Source organism: Adiantum capillus-veneris, chromosome 5, assembly GCF_014529385.1.
Source record: "Adiantum capillus-veneris isolate H3 chromosome 5, ASM1452938v2, whole genome shotgun sequence".
Taxonomy (NCBI): Eukaryota; Viridiplantae; Streptophyta; class Polypodiopsida; order Polypodiales; family Pteridaceae; genus Adiantum; species Adiantum capillus-veneris.
The window spans coordinates 112,711,451-112,717,193 of NC_140935.1; the positions used below are offsets into that span (position 1 = coordinate 112,711,451).

The window sequence follows — 5,743 nt, forward strand, 5'->3', positions numbered from 1 at the left end:
AAAGAACTTGGGATAGAGGTTGAGGTAGCCATGTGCTAGTTTGTCTAATAGAGGCGAATGAATATCTAACAAAATCATGCCCTTGGTTATTTACTTTTAATGTGAGAATGGAGCAAAGCCATGTGATGGCAGATGAAGCATGTAGAAAGCCTCTACAAGGCGGAAAAGGATAAACTCTCTCTCTCTCTCTCTCTCTCTCTCTCTCTCTCTCTCTCTCTCTCTCTCTCTCTTCCACTCCACAATTTGGCACAGGCAAGTGCTTCCTCTTGTTAGGTATATGTTCAAACGCAGTGCACACGTAACAAAGATTAGTCCTCGAGGGGTCCACCTAATAGAAACCATGTATATAACGTGCATTCAGAGGGCATTTGAAAAACCAGCTGGGAAAAATCCTAAAATGGGGAAGAATCTTCGTGGATGCCAGGCGTCAATGAAGTGAGAAAACGGACAACAAATGAAGGCAGGCACAAAAGTACATTATTGATAGGCTTAGCGAGTAATGTAAAAACGACATAATGAAAATGATAAATCCTTATAACCAATTGTTGGATAACCTTGTCTTTGCCTCAAGCCCTAAATCCCTTTTCTAAGCTGGTTGACCTTCAAAGAGATGCCCCTTGGAGATACATATTTGATATGGTTCACGGAAGTCATAATAAGATCGATAATGGCCAGATGCCTTATGCATGCAAGCATTGGTGATTTCATGTGAAGACAGGTCTTCACTTTGCATCTGTCTGACAAAACAGCAGTTATTTTCCTTACTTACCTTGTCCTTGGTGACCCACTGCACTCAAAGCGCTTCTAGAGCATTAAAAACTTATCAAGAACATCCTGTGCCTACATGACTGGACTTGATTTGGCATACACAACATTCATCAAGGTGGTACATTCAACATACATAATGTCCAAAGCACTACCAAGCACTACATGTTTCACCAACAGCCCTCACAAATAATACAAGCTTTCTTGGCATGATCATGTTGGGTGTCATCCTGTGCTTTCATGCCAGGACACCACATTTGACATACATAATGCTCAAGGAATGTCAAGCATTACATGTTTCACCAACAGCCCTGACTAGGAGTTTGCCCTTTTACATGCTGCACAAGATCTTGTCACACACCTTCTACATTGACAAGATAGGCAAACGTGACTACATTTGGGGAGGTCCATCTTGCTGCATCCAAATAAAACAGCCTGGAGGTTGCTGACCAGTCCTCACTCGGCATAATCTCCAAAGCCAAGAGGCTTTGACTGGCTAGAAGCCCCAAATTGGCATCTGTACGAAACAGTCTTCTGGAGCTTCCTGGTACAACCTTGTTGGGCATGTATTGCAATCAAAGTGCTTTCAGAGATGACATCCTAGCTAGAAAGCCCATCAAAATATTCCTGGATTTCACAAGGAGGCATGGATGTATATGTTGCCTGAAGGTACCGTGAAAAGTGCCGCATGTGGGTGAGTGAGGAGATATCAGAGGAGAGAAATACCTCACTTTTGGGTGCTAGAAGGAGCAAACATTGCACACAAAAGCACCTGCACACACAAAGTAAAAAACATTCTTCATATCCAATTAAGAAGTGACATATAGGTCTGCCAAAAGGAAAGAAAAAAGGCTTCCCTCCTGTAAGAATTACTTGCACACAACAATTAGACACAAATCGCATTCGTTGAGGACAGCCTGCAAGAGATGCATGCCACAGCCATGCACCTGCAATAAAATTGAGCATATTCTGCAAAAAATGAGCTCTACGGACAGTCTCTCAAACAAAAAGGTCGCCCAGAACTCCTCGTGCTTCATGAGGGTTCCACCTTTGGCATACATATCAGTAGAGAACTGCCAAGAACCACATCTTTCTCCGGTAGCCCCTGACCAGCAATCTCATTGTGAATTTTCTCACCTATGGTGAGGTTTTGTGTAATGCCACAAGCCTTCCAGGTGCAAGAATAGGTGATCACATCTGGAGACTCACTTTGCACCTGCTGGAAATAGCCCACTGTTTGGACTGACTCTGTTCTTGTTGAGCGTATCTTGAACTTAACGCGCTTCCTGACCCTGCCCCCCACGCTGAGCATATCCTGATGATCTCCAATAGCCACTAACTAGGAATATCATCTAGCAAAAAAGTCTAGCCTTGAACATCAACCGCTGTTGTTGCGAAATATCTTGCTACGGGTGCATCTCAAGAGTATTTGTTTGGCAGTAAACTCTCACTTTGCATTGTTGCAAAGAACCAAGCTCTTCTTGGCTTTGCTCTTGTTGCAAAGAACCAAGCTCTTCTTGGCTTTGCTCTTGTTGGGCATAACCTGTACATGTCAAGAGTACATCCGTGGACAACAAATTTATCTAAAAGCACCACCAATCACTATATGTTTCAACTTTCACCATCAGCCCTGACTAGCAACTTGAGCTTCCTTGAAATGCCTTCACTCCACATCTAAGCATTACCAAGCACGAGATGTTTGTGCAGTAGCCCATGACTAGAAATCTGATCTTGAATCTTTTCATTCATGATAATGTCTTACATAAGGCCATATGCCTTCAATGTGCCATAAGGACTAGCAATCTCATTCAGCAAATCGGCCTTTGTTGTTAGCCAGCTGTTATCAGGCATATTTTGTTGTAGGTGCATTCCAAACTTTATCTAGCAATAAAATTGAGCATATTCTACAATAAATGAGCTGTAGCTCAGACAAAAAGGCCGCCAAGAACTCCTCGTGCTTTCATGAGAGTGCCACATTTGGCATACACATCAGTTAGAGAATTGCCAAGTACCACATCTTTCTCCAGTAGCCCCTGACCAGCAATCTCATTGTGAATTCTCTCACCCATGGCGAGGTCTTGCGTAATGCCACAAGCCTTCAAGGTGCAAGAATAGGTGAACGCATCTGGAGCCTCACTTCGCACCTGCTGGAAACAACACACTCTTTCCTGACCCTGTTCTTGTTGAGCGTATCTTGAAATTAACGCGCTTCCTGACCCTGTCCGCGCTGAGATATCCTACAATCGACGCTCTCCAAGAGCGACATCTCAGACAAAAATGACCAAAATGCTAACAAGCACAGCAGTTTCTCCAACAGCATCTGACCAGCACTCCGAGAGACAACAGAAGCCCATCAAGACCTTTCTGAGATCTTGATACACACTGACACAATCAATGCGCTTCCTGACCCTCTTCTTCTTAAGCATATCAACACGCTTCAAGAGATGACATCTCAGTTAGAAAGGTCATCAAGAGCTTTTTGTGCTTTAGTGAGACATACATATCGACCAAAGCATTAACAAGCATGGCATTTTTCTTTTACCCATATCAACGTCTCGTGTAAGGCCACAGGCCTTAAAGGTGCAAGCATAGATTTTAATGAGAATGTGAGATTTGGCATACATGTCAATTACAAGGTACCACTAGTACATCTTGACCAAGTCACCACACAACAAGGCATGTTTCTGCAACAACCTATCACTCTAGGAGCAAGCCTTTGCTGGGCATATTTTCCTATAATTGCACTCCAAGAGGCTTTATCTACTACTGAGAAATCCTCAAATTGTATCAGTTGGAGAACAGCCCGCTGGAGATTGCATGCCGCAGCCATGCTAAACATACCTAAAATTGAGCCTTTAGCGACAATGTCTCAGACAAAAAGGTCGCCGAGAACGCAGAATAGCACCGACTTTTACATAGCTTTGCCATGGATACTTGAAAATCCAAAATCGACCATGTGGTGGTTCCCAAATTGCAAAGCCAGCCTGGACTCTTCAGCATGGAGCATTTCTTGCACTCTTCACCGAGTCAGAAGAAAAATAGTAGATAGCTTTTTGCCCTGGCTTCATGTCAGCAACATACTCCTTCAAACTAGTCATCTCATCGTGATGTTTTTAGGAATAGAAGAGAAGAAGATTGGCAAAGCTTTTTTGATTGGGATTGTCTTCTTGTGAACAACCAAACTTCACATACTTCCCAAAGTTTCTGTAAAACTTTCTATAATCTTGCTCTTAAATCAAGGGAGAACACAAATTAGCACTTCCCCCCAAGTGCAATAAAAACAAAAAACCACATTTACCAATTACTTTACCTCAGGATCCTTGCTGTTGGCAATTGATTCAAACAAGTCAAGGAACTTCTTGGTCAGCTTTTTTCTCATTAATCTTATCTATTGTATGAAGAAATCCCACAAAGATCAAGGCACTCCATCATAACCAATGAGCTTAATAAAGAAGTTGTGATAATTTACAATTCGGCGCTCTTGAAGCAGCTCACGAGAAACATTCAGGGGAAGATCATTGGAATCAGCAACACCCTTCATGAAATTTAGATAAGAAGGGAACTAGAAGAAGAAACCAAAGCCTATGTTAGCATTTATGATCTTATTGGAAGAATAAACATATTGAAGCTAGAAATAAAATTTAATGCTTTGTTGAATTTGATTTCATAATCAAAAGCTGCCTTTTAGTTTGTACAAATTTTACCAAAAACTTGACAACTCCTTATTGAAATCATGAGAAATAAAGACCCTCTTCTCGACGTTCTCCAAGAGACGGCATCTTGGATAGAAAGGACCAAAGTGCTAACAAGCACAACGATTTTCTCCAACAGCCTCTGACCAGCAGCACTCCAAGAGACAACAAAAGCACATCAAGACCTTTCTAAGATTTTGATACACACTGACACAATGTGTTCCTTAAGTATGCATCTTGCTGAAGTAAACTACTATTTGCAAAGCTTAGAATGTATCCTATTGACTTGGTACAAATTTGTTTTTCGAGCACAAGCTTTAAGTCTGTACATAAAGGGGAAATTTGAGATGCTCTCCACTGGATTTGTGTAGTGAATGAATCTTCACTTGTGTAGAGAATAACAGTTCGCCCCTGGATTTTCCGCCACTTTGTGGACAGAGTATCAATAATCAAGCCATCAAATCTAAATGACTACACTTGACAGGAAGCTCATGAAAGAAACTTATGTATTTTTGTGAGGATGTTGCATTTGTCATACATGTCGACCGCCAATAAAGACGACAAGAACTATTGAAAACGGCCAACATCTTCTTTGCAATGCCACATGCCTTCAATGCGCAAGCATAGGTGAATGCATCCAGAGATAAACTAGTCACTTTGCATCAATTGAAATAGTCTTGCCCTTCTTTGCCGAAGTCGTGCTGGGCATATGCTGTAATGAGTAATGCTACTTCTACAAACGGGAGCGCGATGGCCCTGCAAGATACCGAGAATAACATAATACAAACCATCAAGATGACCATACTGCATACCTGACACATCCACCAGCACGTAATCGACGATATACGCGAACAGATAGCGGGAGAGGGCAAGAGAGCGCGTGTAGGCGCACCTCCTAGAATGGAGTGCTACACCGGCGCGGCAAGAGAGAAGAGTGGAGGAGAATAGAAGAACAAGGCAGACACTGGTTGCAATCTCCCCCTGTGCAAGAGTGACCATTTCCCTCTTCCATGTATTTGATTTATAGATTTCTTGAATGGTTAAATTGATTACAAGCTAGCCGGCCGATCATAAATAGCCAAAGCTCATAAAGAGAGCTTAAATCACAAACTGTACATAAATTGTCTATCCTTTCGTATAGTCCAATAACTACTGATGCATTTGCCACCTGTCAGCTGCAATAAATAGGTAATTATCAATTCCATTACATATCCCTCTGTTAAAAAGCAACTGTTCTCAGTTGCAAAGATAAGAATCTGCAGAAATACTTGTCCAAAACAGTGATT

General features: G+C 41.9%; 1 long non-coding RNA gene across 1 annotated transcript; it reads right to left on the minus strand.

Annotated features, from left to right (window-relative positions):
* Positions 1 to 462: 462 nt before the first annotated feature.
* LOC147457931 (uncharacterized) lies at positions 463 to 3,976 on the minus strand. Its single transcript, XR_015188162.1, has 2 exons — positions 1,492 to 3,976; positions 463 to 1,392 (listed from the first exon to the last, which is right to left on the minus strand). It is a non-coding gene; the product is annotated as an uncharacterized LOC147457931 (long non-coding RNA).
* Positions 3,977 to 5,743: the final 1,767 nt, after the last annotated feature.